Source organism: Acinonyx jubatus, chromosome E4 (genome assembly GCF_027475565.1).
Source record: "Acinonyx jubatus isolate Ajub_Pintada_27869175 chromosome E4, VMU_Ajub_asm_v1.0, whole genome shotgun sequence".
Lineage (NCBI taxonomy): Eukaryota > Metazoa > Chordata > Mammalia > Carnivora > Felidae > Acinonyx > Acinonyx jubatus.
In genome coordinates, this window is record NC_069395.1 from 47,314,166 (window position 1) to 47,333,969 (window position 19,804).

The 19,804-nt window shown below is 51.0% G+C and overlaps 1 protein-coding gene across 2 annotated transcripts in view; it reads right to left on the reverse strand.

Moving 5' to 3' along the window:
- FAM163A (family with sequence similarity 163 member A) overlaps positions 1–19,086 on the reverse strand; it is a 79,847-nt gene extending 60,761 nt beyond the window's left edge. The window contains exon 1 of one of the 2 annotated variants that reach the window (XM_027074333.2): positions 18,770–19,086. The gene's annotated coding sequence lies outside the window, so the exon portion shown is untranslated. Of the gene's footprint in view, positions 1–18,233; positions 18,450–18,769 lie in introns of those variants that run through there. The other variant, XM_027074334.2, reaches the window with a different exon arrangement.
- Positions 19,087–19,804: the final 718 nt, after the last annotated feature.

Sequence of the window (19,804 nt, forward strand, 5' to 3'; positions counted from 1 at the left end):
AGGTCAAGTGATCTGCTCCTTACCTGGCACGGATGATTGCCATGTGAGACCGCCCCCGGAAGGGAGCTGGGAAACACTCCCCACCCCAGGAGTTTCTTTCGAAGCAGCGATGTACCTTCAGGGAAATCAACAGTCTTGGTTTGCCCAGGACTGAGAGGGTTCCCTGGATGTGAGACCTTCAGGGCTAAAATTGGGAGAGTCTTGGGCAAGTTAATTGCCTCAGAGGTACAGGCTGATGCGGTCTCCCACAGAGGAAAGACAGAAGAGAAATAAAGGGAAAAGAAATGAAATGTAATAGGAAATCCTTGAGATTCTAGAATTTGAGCTGCCAGAGCACTGCATCAGAAGAAACAGGGGCCTGTTGCTAGTGCATGTGACAGTACCAATGTCCTGAGAAAAGAAAGGTAGATAAAAATACTGGCTAGTGTTTCCCTTGTCAAGGTCAAACGACACCCACATGGGTGTCTCCATCAGCTCTATTTTCTGCAGGACTGGCAGCCGGTTCTGTGAATCTTGTTTCTTTGGAGCCCCTGGGAAAGTTGTTTGATTGGTTCAGGTTTCATTTAGCCTGAGAGCCATTTATGATTTCCCATATAAAATACAAAGAGCTCACTCAGCGTGTGTGTGCGAGTGTGTGTGTGTGTGTGTGTGTGTGTCTGTGTGTGTGTGTGTGTGTGATCTTTTAGAAATAATTTTTTAAAGCAGTTCCCCAACCCCAACTGGATGGGGCTGGTGAGGAAGCACGGCGCGGGGGACAAAGTCTGAGGGAGGGTCAGAGAGAGGAATTCAGACTGCTCCACACACCTGGCTGAGGCCTCTGGGGGAAGCCCCTCTTCTCAGACCAGGGAAAGCAGTTGTCTGCAGCCTTTGCAGGGGTCCACGCATTGGGATTTCCCTGCTTTTGGCGGGGGGGGGGGGGGGTAGGTCTGGCTCTCAGTTTCTACATCTGTGAAATGGGTCTTGCCACAGCCTCTCACCAGAGACCGTGTGTCCCCTCTGGGGCTGGGATGCAGCTCTCCAAAGTGCTGCGCCCTAAGTCAGTTCCTTCAGATCTTTCCTGATCAACCTTAGTAGACGTATTAGACTGGAGAATCACACATTCTTAGAGCAGACGGGGAACCGGAAAAAGCAGAAGCCATCCCAACTGCCTCATCTTTCAGAAGAAGAAACTAGCCAGCCTGGTGTCCCGAGGCCACCTCGCTCACGGGATTTTCATGATTCAACAGTGTGGCACTGTAACCCCACGGGTAGCGTGTATTCTCGAGAGGAAACTGAGCTCCCGGAAGACAAAGACCAACATGCTGCCCGAACCATTTCTCTTCCAGGCTCCCACAGTAGTCTGGACGCCGTGGCCTTCCCTCCCGTTGCCAAGCTGGAACAAGGAACACTCGAGCTTCTATGCACAGCAGGGAAGATGAATGAGGAGATAAGGGATGCGAACCAAGGTTTTCCTCAATCTCTACTTGCTGGCCCAGTAACCAATCTCTGAGCGGCACATGTGGAGAAAAACAGCTCTTCGCTGGAGCCAAGGAAGGCCGTCAGTTTGCTGCAACCTTGAAAAAAATAAAGAAATAAAGCCTTGCTCTTCCCAAGCGGCCCAAGAAGCTTCCCTGTTTCAGGCCTCCTTGCTCCTCTGTCCATAGGCCCTGAGAACCGAGCAGGCCCAGGCAAACGGCTAGGACCCGGTAGGACCCTGGTAACCAATTTGCAAATGAGAACAGCAGACATCTAGCTTTGTGCACCGGAACTCGGCCAGGCTAGCCCCTCCCCACCCAGAACCATGACAGCACTGACCCGACCCACATACCCACATGACCCCAATTCTCTCCAGCCCTCGAAAAATGACTCTCCTGACGTTTACTCCCATTACAGCCATCTCTTGTAACTCTTGGGTAAGCAACAGAAAGTACTATTGAATCCTGGCCACATTCATTTGTGGCAACTATCTTGGTGATAGCTTTCTAATGTGATTATCTCTCTCTGCCTTTATGTGATTATATGACCTTTCAAAACTCATGCTTTCTTTTGTTCATTCATCCATCCCTCCCTCTATCCCTCTGTCGATTCAACAAGAGCATTCGGCATCTACTGCACGCTGAGTAACTTCTAAGCCCAAATCAATGGGGCATTTTCCAAGCTTTAAAATTCCCCGCCTTTAAGCAGAATTCTTCAAGCAGGGAGGTGTAGGCAGGGGTAGTGTTCGGTGAAAAACCAGCTACGTTAAAACCTAAGCTGCTGTTAACTAGTTCTTTATTCTCCCTGAGCCTGTTTCAACAGGGGAATCATTCCTCATAGAAGTGTCATGGAGTTTAGGGGCGCCTGGGTGGCTCAGTCGGTTAAGCATCCGACTTCAGCTCAGGTCATGGTCTCACGGTTCGTGGGTTCAAGCCCCGTGTCGGGCTCTATGCTGACAGCTTGGAGCCTGCAGCCTGCTTCAGATTCTGCGTCTCCCTGTCTCTCTGGTCCTCCCCCATTTGCTCTCAGTCTCTCTCCCTCTCAAAAATAAATAAACATTAAAAAAAATTAAAAATAAAGAACCGTCGGGAAGTTTAAACGGGAGAAAGTGTAGACAGAAACAGACTCCATGCTTGGCATGGAAAAGGCATTCAATAATTGACAGGTTAAGAAAAGTGACCGAAGAACCCAGCTTGTTCCCCCACACTCTCTTCTCCTAACGCCGTGCCCCAGTCAATAGTCCTTCCAGTTCATTTTGCTTCCTAGGACAGTGTTCTTTTTGTGTTAATCCTCTGGTGAGCCAGCCCTGTCTTTATGCTGACTGATGGGCTGTACCATTTTCAGAATATGATCTGTATCAGAGTCAGCTGGGGAGCTCCTGGAGCTTGTGGAGGATGGATACATAAAGTCCCGTTAATAAATAAACACACAGACATCAAGGCTACCAGCTGCGCTGTTGGCTGGCTGTCGTCGTAACAAGACTTTATGCCTTCCTGGCTCCTGTCATCTTCGGGACGGAAAGCATGTAACGAATTAGTCTTGCTTGCAGCCCTCCTGGAGAAAAATACTGCCGTGTCTACAACCAGCAGTCAGGGTAACCAGCTAGAGGTCAAGGACTCTTGGGAGCACTGCCAACCAGACCCCCGGAGCAGCTTTGTATGTTGTTTATGTCTTACCATAAAATAATCTTATACTGGAAAATTTTAAAAATAGGTGAGTCAAACGCCCACAGCGAAAATCCCCTGTGCTTCTGTCCACTTGGAGATAAGCACAGTTAACACTTTGTCATCCTCTCCTCCACACACCCGCACACGCTTCCGCTCCCTGGGGTTCCATACTTGCTCCACTTTATGATCGAACAATACGTCATGAATATCTTTTCAGGTAAAATACGTTCCGACATCATTTTAAGCGGCTGCCAGTTTACTGGAGAAATTCCTTCTTATTTTAAACAGGTCCATTGCTACTCATCACTTTCACTGTGAGAAAAAAATCTTGTGTTTTCTCTTTTTGGGATTTTTTGGGAGCAGCGTGAGTGAAGGGGTTTAGAGGGTGGCAGTCGATGAAAGTACATGTCGCTGGGTGCGCCAGGCTCCGGTGGGATGGTGACACTCGGGAGCCATTGTGGGGAGCCTCGGGGGACACAGGAGATGAGAGGAACACCGGCAGACCTTCTGCAGTTCTAGACTTTGACAGGACCCTCTGGTGGCAAGAGCGGGTGTCCTGCAAGAGACTAGACTGGAACCCCCGCACTTGCATCGGCTCCTGTCTTCACCGCACTGTCAGTTGGCCCTTGAGGCCCAAAGGTTGGGTTTGTTGTCATGGTCTGGCCCTTGCCGACCCCTCCAGCCTCTTCTCCCACCTGTCCCTGCCCTGGGTCTTCTGCCTCTGCCCCGCCATGCTGTTTGCACCCTCCGGGTCTCTGCCAGGTTGTGCGAAGCCTGGCATGTGCGTTCTCCTTCCCTTCACTCGATTCACTGATTTTTTTCTTATCAACTGGTGCAGGTGTCACCTCTTCCAATTTTCCCTGGCCCTCCCCGCTCCCAGGTCAGATCAGCGCCACCTCCACAGACTTCCGTGGCACCTCACGCTTATAGGGTCACGCACCTCTGCACCCAGATCGCATTGTGTCCATGTCCTTACAAGACTTGGAGCTGATGGGGCCAGTGTCTTACATGCTGGGCATACAGTGGGCACTCAATAAATGTTACTGAATAAAGGCGGTCCCAGAACCAGTACTGCCAACCCTTGGGTATGGCCAAAATATGTGAGACATCACGAACAGGTGGGGCAAATCTCAAGTCCATCTATATCTCTCTGTCTCCAGTGCCAGGCTTCAGACCACCCCCCGTCTCCTGCCTCGGCCACTTAGTCCTTTTCCGACTGACTGCCACTCAGCACACAGATGATCTTCAGACATCAGCCTGGGTGTGTCTCATTCCTACTTAAAACACTGTACAGGGGCGTCGGTTGAGCATCCGACTTCGGCTCAGGTCATGATCTCACAGTTTGTGAGTTCAAGCCCCGTATCAGGCTCTGTGCTGACAGCTCAGAGCCTGGAGCCTGTTTCAGATTCTGTGTCTCCCTCTCTCTCTCCCCCTCTCCCCACTCATGCTCTGTCTCTCTCTCAAAATAATAAACATTTTAAAAAATTAAAAACACTGCACAAATATTTGAATTACTCTTAAAACAGTTTATGAGGCCCAGCATAATCTAGTCCCTACTAATTTTTCCAGTCTCATCTCACACTGCTCTCCTTTTGTCCCTAAGCCCCAGCCAACGAGCTTTCCTTCTGTTCTTCAAACAGCCAAGGCCCTTTCTTGTACTGGGGTCTTCTCCCACCAGGGACGTTCAGTCCCTCATTCCTCGTGTGACTAGCTCCTTCTCAGCCCCCAGGCTTCTGCCTCAGGGTTACTTCATTCAGGAAGCCTTGCTTTATAACTGAACCTAAAGTCTCCTTTCTTCCTCTGTCATGGCACACGCTTATGTTTTTTCAGGGTATCTTTATACTTAGTAATTGTGTTTTTATTTTTGTGATCAGCTGTTTGATAATACTTTTTATTCTCTCAGTGGGGGAGGGGGTATTCTGTCCCTCAACAGGACATTCAGCAATGTCTGGACATACTTCCGGCTGTCGCAACTGGGGGAGGGTGCAGCTAGCATCTAGGCACACAGAAGCCAGAGATCCCGCCTAACACCCTACGGTGCACAGGACAGTCCCCCCACAACAAAGAACTGTCAGTGGTGATTTGACTGAGAAATATCGCTCATGGGGGCACCTGGGGGGGCTCAGCTGGTTAAGCATTGGACTCTTGATTTTGGCTCAGGTCATGATCTCATGGTTTGTGGGACTGAGCCCCACATCTGGCTCTGTGCTCACCGTGTGGAGCCTGCTTGGGATTCTCTCTCTCCCTCTCTCTCTGCCCATTCCCCACTCGTGATCTTTCTCTCTATCTCAAAATAAATAAATCAACATTTTAAAAAAAGAAAAGAAAACTAAAGAGAAGAGAAGAAAAGAAGAGAAGAGAAAAGAAAAGAAAAGAAAAAAGAAAATACTGCTCAAGACTGTAGTTTCCACAAAGGCAGAAACCTTGCCTGCGTTCTTCACCATTCTATCTCCAGCACCTGGCTCAGTGTCTGCGGTGAGCCTCCCTCCATAGGGAGCTGGGTGGAAAAACTGACAGGTGATGAAGGGGTGTTATTAAACCTATTTCATAACCGGCAGGGCACATCAGGACCGATCAGAACTGATGCCCACCATAGCACTGGAGCTGGGAAGAGGAGGCATTTTCCCTTTGGTCGCTGGACTGTGGGGAGTCTGGATGCCCTAAGGGAGGGTGCGGGAGTAGCCCCAGGGGTGGGGGACTCAAGGAACTCCGGGAAGTGGCCATTTGCCACCTGATAAGAAAGTATATAAAAACTGTAACACCCTGCACGGCCCTACCAATTCATACCTCCTCCAAGTCAGTCCTGGACAGATGGATGGATGTGCAGAAGGCCAGGAATTCCGATGAACTGGCTAATGAGGTGAAGAGAGGTAAGGGGCAAGAAAGAACTCTTCCTAGTGTCTACGGAGACATAGAATCTCCGTGTCCTTCACACTTACTCAAACTTTCCTCGTAAGGGTAGGTCTGAGATACAGTGGGAGCATGAGCAGACACACAGGTGGGGTGGGGGGGAAGCTGATGGGGTGGGAGGGGAGCAGGTTTTTTCTTTCTATTGTTCTTCTCCTAAACCACGAAAAGCCTGTTTCCAAGAAACTGCAGATTTCTCCCCCTCAAACACCCACCTCCCCCTCTCCTTCCAGTCCAGGCTTCCCACTTCCTCTCTTATATCTAAACCCTCGGCCCATGGACATGATCGAGTTCCTTCCACTCTGAAAACAACCCATCGCTTCACCTCACATCCCCCTATAGCTACTTTCCCAACTGTCTCTCTTCTCTTTCCCAACAAAGCCACTAGGAATAAAAGCCTTGGGGCGCCTGGGTAGCTCAGTTCGTTAAGTGCCTGACTTCGGCTCAGGTCATGATCTCACAGTTTGTGAGTTCGAGCCCCCCCATCAGGCTCTTTGCTGTCAGTGCAGAGCCTGCTTTGGATCCTCTGTCCCTCTCTCTCTCTACCCCTTCCTCTGCTTGTGCTCTCTCTCTCTCAAAAATAAACATTTTTTAAAAAGCCTAAACTCGGTGTCTCCACATCTGGATGATAAGCATCCAGATACCGCTGCATTTCTCTGCCTCTTCACAGCAAAACTCCTCAAATGTTTCTGTACACTTGTTTCTCTATTTTCTCATAACTTATTCATTGCGAACTCACTGAAATCTGCCTCCAGCTCCCACCCGCTACTCTGAAATCACTTCTGACAAAGATCTCCAATGACCCGTGTGTTGTCCCTCCCAAACAGTCTACGTTGACTACCCCCTCCTACTTGAAACTCTTTATCCCTTAACTTTTCTCCTCATCAACCACTCATCACACTACCTCTCCTGGTTCAACTCATGCCATCCCGACTATTCCCTCTTAGACGGTCCCCTCTACACCACTCCCCTCCTATACGTGAATCCTTCCCAAGGCTCCATTCTTGCCCTCCCATGCCTTCCATAGGCCCTCGCCTGTCCATGGGCAATTCACAGAGCTATGAGCTCGGCTGGCCTGGTTTTCAGACTTGCACCACCAACTGGCGCTTGGACACAGTCTACTTAGCTATCCTACAGGAATCTTACATTCGAATGGCCTCCAACAGACGCCATCATCTCGCCTGCTCTTCCCCCTCAAAGTGCTTGCCTTCCTGCCTTTCTCCCCCTAATTAATGGGACCACCATCCCCCCAGTCCCCAAGCCCAGCGGTGTGTGAATCACTGCAGTCTCCCCCCCCATCTCTCCCCTCAAATCCACTCGGCCACCAAATCTTACTCACTTTATCCCTTAAATGTTTCCAAAGTACATCCGTTCTCCATCCTTTTATTACCATTGTCTTCATCTGCCTCCTCATTAACTATTTTCCCTTTGTTAAAACACTTACTCTTAATACAGTCACATCAACAAAGGCAACCGAACTCCACATCTACTTGTGTCATTTATAAATGAGCCTGCAAACTGTCCATTTTCTTTTTTTCTTTTTTTAATTTTTTTTTTAATGTTTATTTATTTTGGGGACAGAGAGAGACAGAGCATGAATGGGGGAGGGGCAGAGAGAGAGGGAGACACAGAATCAGAAGCAGGCTCCAGGCTCTGAGCCATCAGCCCAGAGCCTGACGCGGGGCTCGAACTCACGGACCGTGAGATTGTGACCTGAGCCGAAGTCGGACACTCAACCGACTGAGCCACCCAGGTGCCCCAAACTGTCCATTTTCAAGTCAGAGCTCTTCACCACCCTTCCAAGTGTCTCCTCTGTTGTACTTCCTGTCTCTCAGAACGGCACCCCCACTTGCCAGGCCTACTCCCCACATTCAAAAATCTGCAGGTCATTTTAGGTTCCTTACTCTGTCTTTTCCATCTGTCTCAACTCTTGACTAGACAGTTGCAGTACATCTACCTTATTTCCTTCCTGCACCCAACCACCTCTCCCTTAAACCAAACAACAAAGGGCATCGCTGTTCCAGGTGTGCCAGTCCGGCTTTTCTATTTAGACCCTGAGATCTTTGAGGGCACGGACCATGTCTGGGATTCTTCTGATTCCTCCAATGTCCCCAGCACAACACTGGGTACAGAGTATGTCCAGCAGAGAAGAAAGCAGGCAATGAGACCCATCTGCTAAGAGAAATCTGGTGTTGAGCTGTCAGCCCCCTGAGGTGAAGGGTGCTGGGTGCCTAACTCCTCTGCCACAACGAGAGGACATGCTTGGTATCAGCAAGACCTCAGCAAAGATGTTGGAAATGATTCTCTGAGGGGCCTGGGAAATGGACTCCAGCAAGGACAGCATCATGGATTGTGGTGCCATCACGAGGACTCAGCTGATTTCTGAGATCTCGAACCGGTGGGCACCCATCTGTGATGTTGTATGGTGTCCTCGAGCGGTACTCAGTGGTCCAGCAGCTTGGAAATACATTCCACCTGTTTTTTGGTGGCCCCCTCGCCTTGGAAATAAACAACGGTTCAGTCCTTTCAGGAGTTTATTCTGTTTTCCAGAATTAGAGTCTAGAGTGTTTCATTTCTGTTATCTTGTCAAAATCCTTATCCGTTTGAGGTCCATGATATTTGATTATTCTTCACTCTATCCTTCACCACACCACTGCCTCTCCCTCACTCATTGAGGACGTTAGCAATTGTCCCCCCTCATTTAAGGTTCTGTCATCATCCTAGAAAGTTTCAATACACACAAAGATGGCCTCTCCAAACACCCTAGCATCATATTTCCACAACTTCCTTAATGCCACTGGCTTTTAGTTTCATTTCACTCATTCACTAGCAATGACCATACCTTGGACCCATATCACTGAAACTGTCCTGCGGTCAACCCTCGCCTAGACTACCGCCACTGACCCTTGACCAATCACTCTGCCATTGTTCAGGAACCTCCAGTGGCTCTACCACTCCCACACGTTCAAGTCCAGGTCCTTAGGCCAGGAGGCTGAACACCAGCCTGCCGTCCTGGGTCTCACCCCCTCCCCATCGCCTGTCATTTCCTGCTCTGACATTGCTGGACCAAATTCAGTCTCTGCTTCCCCCCACCGTCTCCTGAGCTTCCCGGGCCTAACTGCGCCTTGAAAGACCCAAAGACTTCCCTTCTTACCTGCAAAGATGTTCCCTCCTTGTCTGTTTCCCTTTTCTGCTCTACAAAGATGTTGATCTTCACATTCCAGCTCAAACACTACCTCCTCTGGGAAGCCCTCCCTGCCTAGCCCGGGCACAGCCAAGGGCTCCTTCTTCTATGCTCCCCAGCATGGGATGCAGCCATTACAATGTGTATCTGATCACATTAATATCACAAGCGCAGGAACCATTTCTATTCATCTCTGTATCTCAGACCCGGGTACAGGCCTGGTTCAGAGTTGGCTTCACTGGATATTAGGAAAGTGATGAAGGCGTGAGTCCCACAGATGCCCTGTCCTCTGTGTATCAATGAGGCCAGAGGAGATTGGGCTCTTGAATTAATTGAACCTCGTCTCTTCTCACCCTGGCCCAGTGCCCTGTCCATATGCTTAACTCCCCTAATAGAATCTGCCCTGGCTAAGCACCACATATAAATGAATCCCTAAGCATTAAGTAGCAGAAAAGCTTCCAATTGCTTAGAGAAGAAAAGAGGCTGGTGCTTTACAGATGGAAGGGAGACAAGTGGTGTAAGGAGAGACGTCCGTCTAAATTTTAGGTACTAAGTACCTGGAAGTGTTGACGACGCTTTCATACTAAACCCAGTTATGTGTTCAGCACTAGGCTAGCCACTGACGGTGAGAAGAAAAGTCAAAACAGCAGCAGGCATTTGTTGATGGTGTTCTACATGCCAGGCACAACTCTGTGGGGTAAGCATCGTGGGTATCATTCCCATTTCACAGGTAAGAAAATGGACTCAATGTCACCCGACTAATACATGCTCGACTAGTATCACCTTTGACTAGTGTCTTCACCCCTTCTCTCTTCACTGTCCTCACCACCTCCATTCTAAAATAAATGTCCTCCGTCCTTTCTCCCCTCTAGCTATCCTTCCTTCTCTTCATCAGATGGAAACATCCTCATCTTCCACCATCTCATAAAAACAAATAGGCATGAGCCTTCTCCTCCCCTCCTTCTCTCCAGTTATCCCAGAGCATGGCCCCTCTCCATCCTAAGGCCTATCCCCTCCACCTGCTCGGTTGATGCTGTCCACACATTTTCTCAGGGACCTCACATTATAAATTATCCTTCCTTGAACCTATAGCTTTTCCATTCAACTGGATCCTTCACACTGCCATGTAAAGGTGCTCAACTGTCCCCCATTAAAACAGAACAAAACCACCCCACCTCTCCAAACTTCTGGAAAGACTTATTTGTACATTCAGTGTCTACTTCCCCCTCCGCCAACTGCGGTCTGACTTTTGCCCATCACATCCCTGAAACTGTTGTTTAAATCACCTGTGATCTCTGTTTCTGAAGCCAATGGACTTTCATTGGTCCTCATCATAATGGGCTATGCTTCCTCTTCTCTTATTCAGGAAACACTCTGCCCTTGGCTTTCGTGACATTTCCCACTCCTGGCTTTTCTCCTATCTCTCTAGATCATCCTTCTCTGCTTCCTTTCTAGGCCCATCCTAACTCGAAGTTAACCCCAGGCCTTCTCTTCTAAGCCTGTCCTTCCTCCCTCGGCAGCCTCCTCCATGCCATGGTTTCACTTACCCCTGGATGTTGACAGCTTATGGGGGCATATCTCCTGCCCAGACCTCTCCTTCAAACTCCTGCCCATATATCCCCTTGGCCGCTCTCCCTCCACCCAGATGGTTCAAAGGCTCCTCAAGCACAACATGCTGAGACTGAACTCACGTCATTTGTTTCAGGAAATGGTACCCCCATCCACTGCTACATAGCTGGCAGCCCAGGGCTCGTCCCCAAAACTCCCCTCTGACCAAACCATCACTTCTTGTCCATTTCACTTCTAAACCTCTCAACTCTGTCTTCTTTCTCTCTCCACTACAAATGTCCCAGTGTAAACAACCATCTCTCGAGATGTCTCCACGGATCTTCCCTTGGCCACCTCAAATATACTGTCCACACCCTACAGCCACAGAGATCTTCCTAAAGTAGGAAATCTGACTATATCACCCTCCTGCTTAAGTACTTCTGTGATTACCTGTTCCTGTAGAATCAACATCAGAATCCCTACCGTGGCTGATAAGACTGAGGGTTCTAACTCCCTCCTGCCTCTCCTGTTCATCTCACATGCTTCTCCATCTCCCTCTAGGCACCCCAGGCCACTGGCCTTTGGCACCTCAAAATGCTATGCCTGCTCTAGCCAAGACCCTCCCCCATTCCCGGAATATCCTCTCTCAGGTCCAAAACCCCACTCACCTCCTTCTCTCCTACTCACTCTCCAGGACTACTGAACTATCATTTCCCCAGAATGACTTCCCAGATACTCCCTGAGTGGCCCAGACCTCCCATGACACACCCTGACAATGCCACGGACCTCCACTTTATTGCTTGTATAAGTGGCGCTTTACATTTACTTTGTGACAAGTTTGTGAATGACTTCAAGCTCCATGAAGGCTGGGGCTTTGACAGTTCTGGTTTCCCCAACACACACACACAGACACTGTATCCCCTGTGACATTCAATAAATACTTGGTTGACATCATGAAAATGCAACCCAATTCTATCGGGCTTCTGGCCTCATTACTCTCCTGAAATTGCCCTTGCTAGAGTCATCAACAACCTTCAAACTGCCAAAACTATGCGCCTGTGGATCCCTGGTGTTCTACCAGCTGGACTGAGGGTTTCCTGCACTAAAATAGAATCTTGGCAGGCTTTCCCTGATTCATAGAAAAAAAAAAAATAGCTCACAGAATATCCTCAATTTAAGGCTTTTGTTTCATAAAGTTTTCTTTCTTAAAACTTGGTGTCTGCTATTCTATGCCTGTAGTAGAATCTAGCATAAGATGCTCTCTGTTTTAGCTCAAAATTATATACTCAGCCCTTTCAAAATTCTATGGTATTCTCCAGCAAGCACCATGATTTCCATGGGTTTCATGACATGAACAAGTGTTTTGAGACCCACTGGCCAAATCCAAAGAAATATTTTTAGCCCTCTGATTTGTTCTCTTGGTGATATCTGGTACTGCCGATCATGATGTTTATGTGTTTTAGCAACAAGCATTTATTGAGCACATATTACGTTTTCCCACAGCCTTTTGTTGCTATTTTTACTATGGCATTTATCACCTTCTCCTGTGATATCTCCCATGTACTACAAGCTGCTGGAGGCTACAGGGCCCTTGACTTTCCTTCTCTCTGTCTCTCTCTCTCTCTCACTCCCCCTCCCCTCTCTCTCTCTCTCTACTCGCCCCTGCCCCCAGCCAGCCCAGCACTTGGCTCGGGCACATGGATCATCTTCACTGCCCACAGAATAAATGAACGAGTGAATACATGAGTGAACACAGAATAAAATGCTGAGGCAGAACTGGAACCCCCATTCCTGGCACCCCGCTGCCTCCCCACTGGAAAGCTCATGGTCATTCAGTGGTTTGATAGGACAGACATGTCGAGTTCACACACGTCCGATATCACCCGTTGTTATTTTAACAAGTAAAATGAATCTGATAGAAGCCTAATATGGTTTTAGAGCCTTGTGCCTCCGAGAAGCCCTTCTAATATCTAATCCGTCATCAAGCCCTGTTGATTTACCACCAAAAAAAAAAAAAAAAAAAAAAAAAAATCATTGTGATTGCCTATCTTATGGGGACATAAACAGTTTTACTCTGTAAGCACCTGAAAATGCCATGTATTATGTCTCTGTGGAAGAAGTTGAGTAAATAATGACATTACTGATATGAATGTATCTTGAAATGCTCCATATTCTATCGAAACCGTTCTCTTGGCCTCTTCTGCCCTTTCTCCTGAGCTTATCTATCAAAATCACACTTAACCTTCAAAGCCCAGCTCAAAAATCACCTCCTCCAAAAAAGACCTTAACAATCTACCAAATCACTGGGGCCAGCCTCTGGCTCACTGTCACCCCTCGACACCTGACCACATGCCATTTGTACCTCTACTTAGCACGTGCTTCTTCAGTCTGCAGGATCCTGCTGCTGACGCGAATGTCCCTCTCCCACACTGCCTTGTGGGCAACTCGAGCCCAGGAACCACGGCTTGCTCATCTTTCGGTCTTCCCAGTGCCTTGAGCAATACTCACTTTCTAACGTGTATTACACCGATCATCCACTACTATTTTGCTTGGCTGTGCAAACATCATTTTTGGGGTATCATAAGAGGACTTTTTAAAAACACCATTTGGGCATCTGGCTTTCCCCCTCATGGCTAGGTTCTGGCAGCCTTAGCTGAGCGCCTAGCCCAGCTTCCTGCTCTCAACCCCATGAGCCACAGCAGTGGCTGCCTTTGCGCTAGAATTCATTTGGGGGAAAATTCGAGCGGTTTCTTTTTGAAGTGGAGTGGGAGTCAGAGGCGAGCCCTGGCCAGCAAGCTGTGTGGGAGGAGAAAGGTGTGCAATGAGCCAGGCCCTTGGCTCTCAGGCTGTTTCTGCCAAACAGCAGACAGACCCCCAGCACAGACCTGGGGGGGTTCAGGGGCCACCCTGCCCACCTTCTCCCTTGGGTGTAGACACCGACCCTCACAAGCACTCCCTTTCCTCCTTCCGTCCCTGGGGAACATCACACTCACAGTCCACTCGGCCTGGCCCTAATGCACACACAGAGACAGAAGCAGGAAAGATGGGACCCTGAACCAAGAATGCTGACTGCTTTGTCCCTGAACTGTGCCCTGTACAAACCTACCCAGACTGCAAATATTCCAGCTCATCCATCAAAGTATGTAATGCTCAGCTACACACTGTTATAACCCAAACCAAGTCTCTGAGCACCTGGGATGCTCTTGTGTCTCTGGTGCAGGTTACTATCCAGGAAAGAAAGTCATCGAAGAAAGAGCAAAAAAGGTGCTGCTTGATGGCAAAGAGCCTGGGCTCTCACACATACCTGATCAGGAGATTAAATGAGATGATGTAGGCAGAGTGCTTAGCGGAGTACGTGGACACAGAAAGTTCCTAACGAAGGCTTCCCACCTACTGGAAGGTCCCTTCTCGTGTGGCTGGAACAAAGTCTTTCTTCTGCTTCTGCTATTCAATAGCCTGTTTACCTGAAGGAGGGAAGGCAGTTCCTAATACTTGCTCCCATCCCCTTCATGCATCCAGCAGCTTCCACAATAGGTGATCAGCAGAAGGGAATTCTTGGCTGGGGAGCAGGGCAGGGGCTGGACATCTGTGCTGATGGGAGACACCCAAAGGGGCATTCCAGAACATACCAACTGATGCCATTACAGCTGCGTCAATAACCTTCTTCCTTCCTCTGGGACAAAACAGCCCGAGACCCCAGAATAATTTTCAAAACTTTTCATTCAAGTATATCGCTCTCCCTCTCCTTTCTGGAGTCCAAATACAACACCAGAAATAGACTTACTGCCCTCACTGATGACAAGGTACAGTGCTCCCCCTACTCCCGCCTACCCCCGGCCCCACTGAGGCTACCCCAGTGCTGGCAGTTTCTCTTGTATAAGGGAATATTAGGGCAAAAAAATTCTACTTCTTCATGTTGTTTTCAAGGCCAGAGGGTCATATCTTGCCTACCCAGCTCAGAAAGGTGTCTAAAGGCACCTCTCCCTCTAGCTTTCCAAGCACAACCTACGTATTTAAAGGAATTCTGGATGGCCTAGAGCTGAGGGACCCTGTGTGTTCTCAGGGACCTTTGGCTTTTACCCCAAAGGGAACCCCTCAAGCAACCTGAGGGTGGGGGTGCCACCTCCACACCGTTCACCCGGAGAAGAGCTTGAGGGAATGTATCAGGCACAGGACAAGGAAAGAGGATTTTTAAAAATAGTTAATGCATCTGGGGCGCCTGGGTGGCTTGGTCAGTTAAGCGTCCGACTTCGGCTCAGGTCATGATCTCACGGTCCGTGGGTTCGAGCCCCGCGTCGGGCTCTGTGCTGACAGCTCAGAGCCTGGAGCCTGTTTCGGATTCTGTGTCTCCCTCTCTCTCTGCTCCTCCCCTGTTCATGCTCTGTCTCTGTCTCAAAAATGAATAAACGTTAAAAAAATTTTTTTTAAATAGTTAATGCATCCCTATGGTTCCGAATTGAAAGGGTACAGAAGGGTTTAAAGGTCTGCTCTTCCTGAAGGCAACAGATCTTATCAGGTTTTTTGGACATACCTATGCATACACAAGCAAACATCTTGGAATTCTCCTCCTTCCTCCTCTTTTATAACATAAACAGCATCATAGAGACACTCTGTGCATGTTTTCCACTTAGCCATATATCTTGGAAATCATTCCATGTCAGTTACAGAGAAATTCCCAAGTCTCTTTTTATGAATGAATAGCACAGTATCCAACTGCCTGGAGGTGCCACAAGATATTCAACAAGTTCATCTTTGATGAGCACGTGGATTGTTCTTTCAGTGCTATACTTTCAGTGCTACACTGTACATATGTCTCTGTGCCCATGGGCAAGTGTAAGGACAAGTTCAACCCCTCAAAATGGAATCACTGGGTCCGATGGCATGGGCATTTCTAATTTTGGTAGATGGTTCTAAAACACCCTCCAAAGAAGTTGTACCCATTTACTCTTCCAACAGCAATGTATGGAGGGGCTGTTTTTCTAGAACCTCATTAGCAGTTTATCCATCTTTTTGATGTTTGCTAACTGAAAGGGAAATAAGTAGGCCATTGCCCCACTGCCGCCAGTTTGCAGTCTACATGTTAAAGGATCAATCCCTTGTGTGCGATTAAACCCGTGGGTCCTAGAGGGAATGAAGAGCAAGCAGTTTTACCTGGCCAGCACTTTCCCTAAAGCCTAACGGGGTCACAAACATCTCTTGCACCTCCAAATCGTGTTTATTCACAACGGTTCTGGATTTTCAGCTGCCACATGTGTCTGTTCCTAATGGGAGAAGAACAGCCATGTGGAGGGAGCAGGGGGCTTTGGAACTGAGACACCCGGCTTCACAGAACAGCTCTGCCACAGACTCACTTTAGGGTCTTAGCAAGTTATTTAACCTCTCCCAAACTCAGCCTCCTCGTGTGAAATACAGGGATAACAATACTGATTTAGCAGAGCCTTGTGTCTGACATATAGAAAGTACTCAATACGTGGTGGCAGTTTTCCTTAGTGCTAACGATCATCAGGCCAGATTCTAAACCTCGGGGCACTTTCCACAACTGACGAGACCAGCCAGGGCCATTCTGACGATAAAGGGGCCACCAAGACGATTCCCAGTTTCTGCTACGATCTCCCCCCCACCCCTTCCGCCAGCCTCCTTTCCAAGGTTATCGGGAGACATCACTAAAATCCTACCCTGGGTCTCTGGGTGAGGGTGGGTCGTTTCCGTGCCAACACAGGCCCCCCTGTTGCCGGATGATGTTTGCGCTCAGACTGAAGCCGCTCTGAGCTAAGCAGAGCTCGTTTCCAATTACAGATGGGCACATTGGAGACAAAGCAGAGATCCTTGAGCAAAATGTGAGGCACTTGCTCTCATCAGCACTGGAGCCCATTCTGCCTTTCCTGAGCACTGGTTTTGCTAAGGTCACTGAATGCAAATTTCTGGTTCTGGCAGGAATGCCAGTGAAACCCACCACCAGGGTTTCTACCCATGCATGTGACACACACACCCTACCCCCACCCCCAGAGGACTTCAGAGGCTTCTCCCATTCACACATGGTCCTCTCTCATTCACTCATGGTCATCTCCCCAGGAGGGCAGAAATCCTGCCCCTGCTCTGCTTGTGAGTAGGGGGAACTGTGAGGAGGGTGCAGCTGATTTGCCTAAGACCACAGCTGAGCCACCCCGAGTGCCAACACGACCCCTGTCTCTACATACTGGTTTAGATCCCTACAGACACGGGAGCTGGAACCTCTGGAGAGGGGTCTGAGAAATTATCATTGCTCCCAGAGAATATGCCTTTGCTCTTTCTCCCCTTTGATCCACCTCTGCCAGTATAAAGGGAAGGGGCAGGGGCCAAATGTACTTCCAAGCACTTTATTAGCACAGAAAGGAAGTTGCCTTCCACCCCCACTCTACCCCCCTAAGAACACCCCAAATCGCAGCAAATCTCAGGCAAAGTGCACTTTTCCAGATCTGAAGTCCCCCCATCATTGTTTCTCACGCGGTATAAAACGTGAGTCTGGCTCAACCACTGGAGGACGCCGGACAGGGCACAGAGATCCAACTACGTAGACGTCCACCCTTGCCAGTTGCACTGAACCCCCAGCTCCAACCCGGGTCCTCCAGCCCCGGGCCACGAGTGTGGCCTCCTCAAGGAGGGTCCCGGGCTGGGCAGACTGGAAAGGACGGGAGAAAGTGCCTCAACTGCAGCGGGGAGTGGGGGCTGCCTGCAGTTGCACACCTGCCCCCCACCACCTTCCCGCCGCGGCCAACTTGCTAGGAAGAGCGAACTTCTGGGGCCCCACAGTTCCACCCAGAGAAAAGGAATGCCCAAGTGTGACAGAAAAGCACGGGTGGTGTATGCAGCCCAAGGGCACCGACAGAGAAGACCGAGCTCCATCCCTACCCTCCCTCGCGGCCTCGGGAAGCGCAGAGACCGGACGAAGCCACCCGGGCAGGAGGTCTCCAGGGCGCCGCGCTGGGCACTCTACCCAAGCCACCCCAGCCACCCCAGGGTGAAGAGGACGGGAGCAGGGGAACGCCGGGCCTAGCCCGACACTGCTCTCCGCTCCTGCCCTGCTCTATTTGAGCCAAACCCTCCTCCGGCCGCTGAGCGAAGCTTCGATGTGGCCGGCGACCCCAGCCCAGCCCGCCGCGCACGGCCCTGGGGATAGGGGTGCGGGACGCAAGCTCCCTCCTCGGGAGGAAACGGACAGCGGCCCGGGTGACAGTCCGGTTTCTCTGTCCCTTAGGCAGACGTCGGCGCCAGCTGTCTTGGACCCGGACGGCCTGGCGGAGATGGCGACCCCGCACCGCGAACGCACCTCCGCCCTCCTAGCATGGTCAAACTTGAGCAGGATTACCAGGGTGCAGGGCTGGCGCAGAGGCGCCCGCGCGCTCGGAGGAACCGCACGCACAGACCGACGGCGGCGGAGCGTCCAGCCCCGCACCCACCCACCGCGGTGCTCAGTCCCGGCCCGGCTCACTCACGCGCGCCCCGCGGTCCCGCGGAGCGTGCAGCGTCGCGGGCCCCGGCCGCCGCATGCTCCCGGGTGCTGGCGGGCGCCGAGGCGCGGCTGCCGGGTCCGTGTGCGCTCCGGCCGGCGGAAGGCGCTCGCGGAACAGGAGCGCGCGGCAGCGACGCAGGCGGGGACGGGGACTCGGCAAGTCCGGCCCCGAGGCGGGGACAGCGCGACCGGCGGCCTGGCCACGAGGCCGGAGACGTCCACCCCCACCCCCTCGGAGCGCGCGGCCCGCGGTGCGGAGCGGGAGAGCCAAGCGGCGACCCAGACCCAGTCCGGCACGGCCGCGGTCAAGATAGGGGCGCGCGGGGAAGGTGGCCCCGGGGCGCGCTTACCCCGGTGCTAAGGCGCCCTCGGAAGTACGCCCCGGCCCAGCACCTCCCCGCGCGGAGCCGGGCGCCCCGGTGGGGGGCGGGGAAGGAATCCTCGGCCCGCCCCGCTCCGCCCCGTCCCTCCTTTTCTTCCTTCGGGGAACCTCGCTCGAGGAGCACCCTAACCCGTTACCGCGACTGAGCAGCTCCTTTCCGGCGTCCACTCGCGCGTTGGGCTGGCACCCGGTCTGCGCGCGTCCTGCTGAGCGCCTGGGCCTGGGGCTGCCCACGTGAGGCTCCTGTGCGTTCCCCGGCGCTCTGAGAACTGCCCCTGCACGGAGCCGACAGCCTCATCGCCCCTCCAGGTGGCCCGGGCTGGGGGCAGGTACCGAGCCACCTGATTGGCTCTGGCCCCAGTCCTGGGAGAATCCCCCACGAGAGAGGCTGCTTGCACGAGGGCGGAGAGAAGGGACCAAGCAGAGCAGCCTGGCGTCTTCCAAAGAGCCTTCCCGTAGCTCCACTGCCTTTTCGCCTAAGAAATGTAAGCTCAGGAGTCGGGCCCCCTAGGAACGCCTTATACAGGGAACTCTGTGTGCCACAGCTCAAGTCCAGCACTGAAAATCCCGTGGGAATGATAGTTTTAAGGACCAGGGTGTGTCGCTGTCCACCGGACTTTGCCTGGAAAGCCGCCTGAAAGGCTCATCTGCTTCCCTATTTCTGGCCAGCACTGTTCCCTGGAAGTCCAGTCACACCTGGGTGCCCCCGCCGTTGAGGGGTACCCCGTCCTTGTAGCGGGCAGGGAGGGAGTCAATCTGTAACTAGAAGTGTGACGGCGAGATCTAGCAGGAAAAGGCAGGGAAGGGGACGCAATGTCTTCCCCATCCCCCAGCAGGAGGAGAAAACGTTAACGGTGCTCTAGATTTCTTTGAAATTACCCTCCTTTAGTGTTTTAAAACTCTACAAGTAGCTTATGTGCTGTACCCCCAGACAATAAGTTCTGACATCAGTCTGCCTGGAGAACATGGTAGGTGGGGTGAGATGGAAGGAAACTCACTTTTTAGCGTCTCCAAAGCATCTCAGTGTGGAACTTTTACCTGTTCCGATCTGTTCATGTTTCTCCTGACTCTGCTCTCCAGTCTTGGACTGAAGACGGGGAGGAGGAAAGGGGGCCACCCAAATTAATGCTCGGGGGGGGGCGGTGTTCCCCACATCAAATATATTTTCCTCT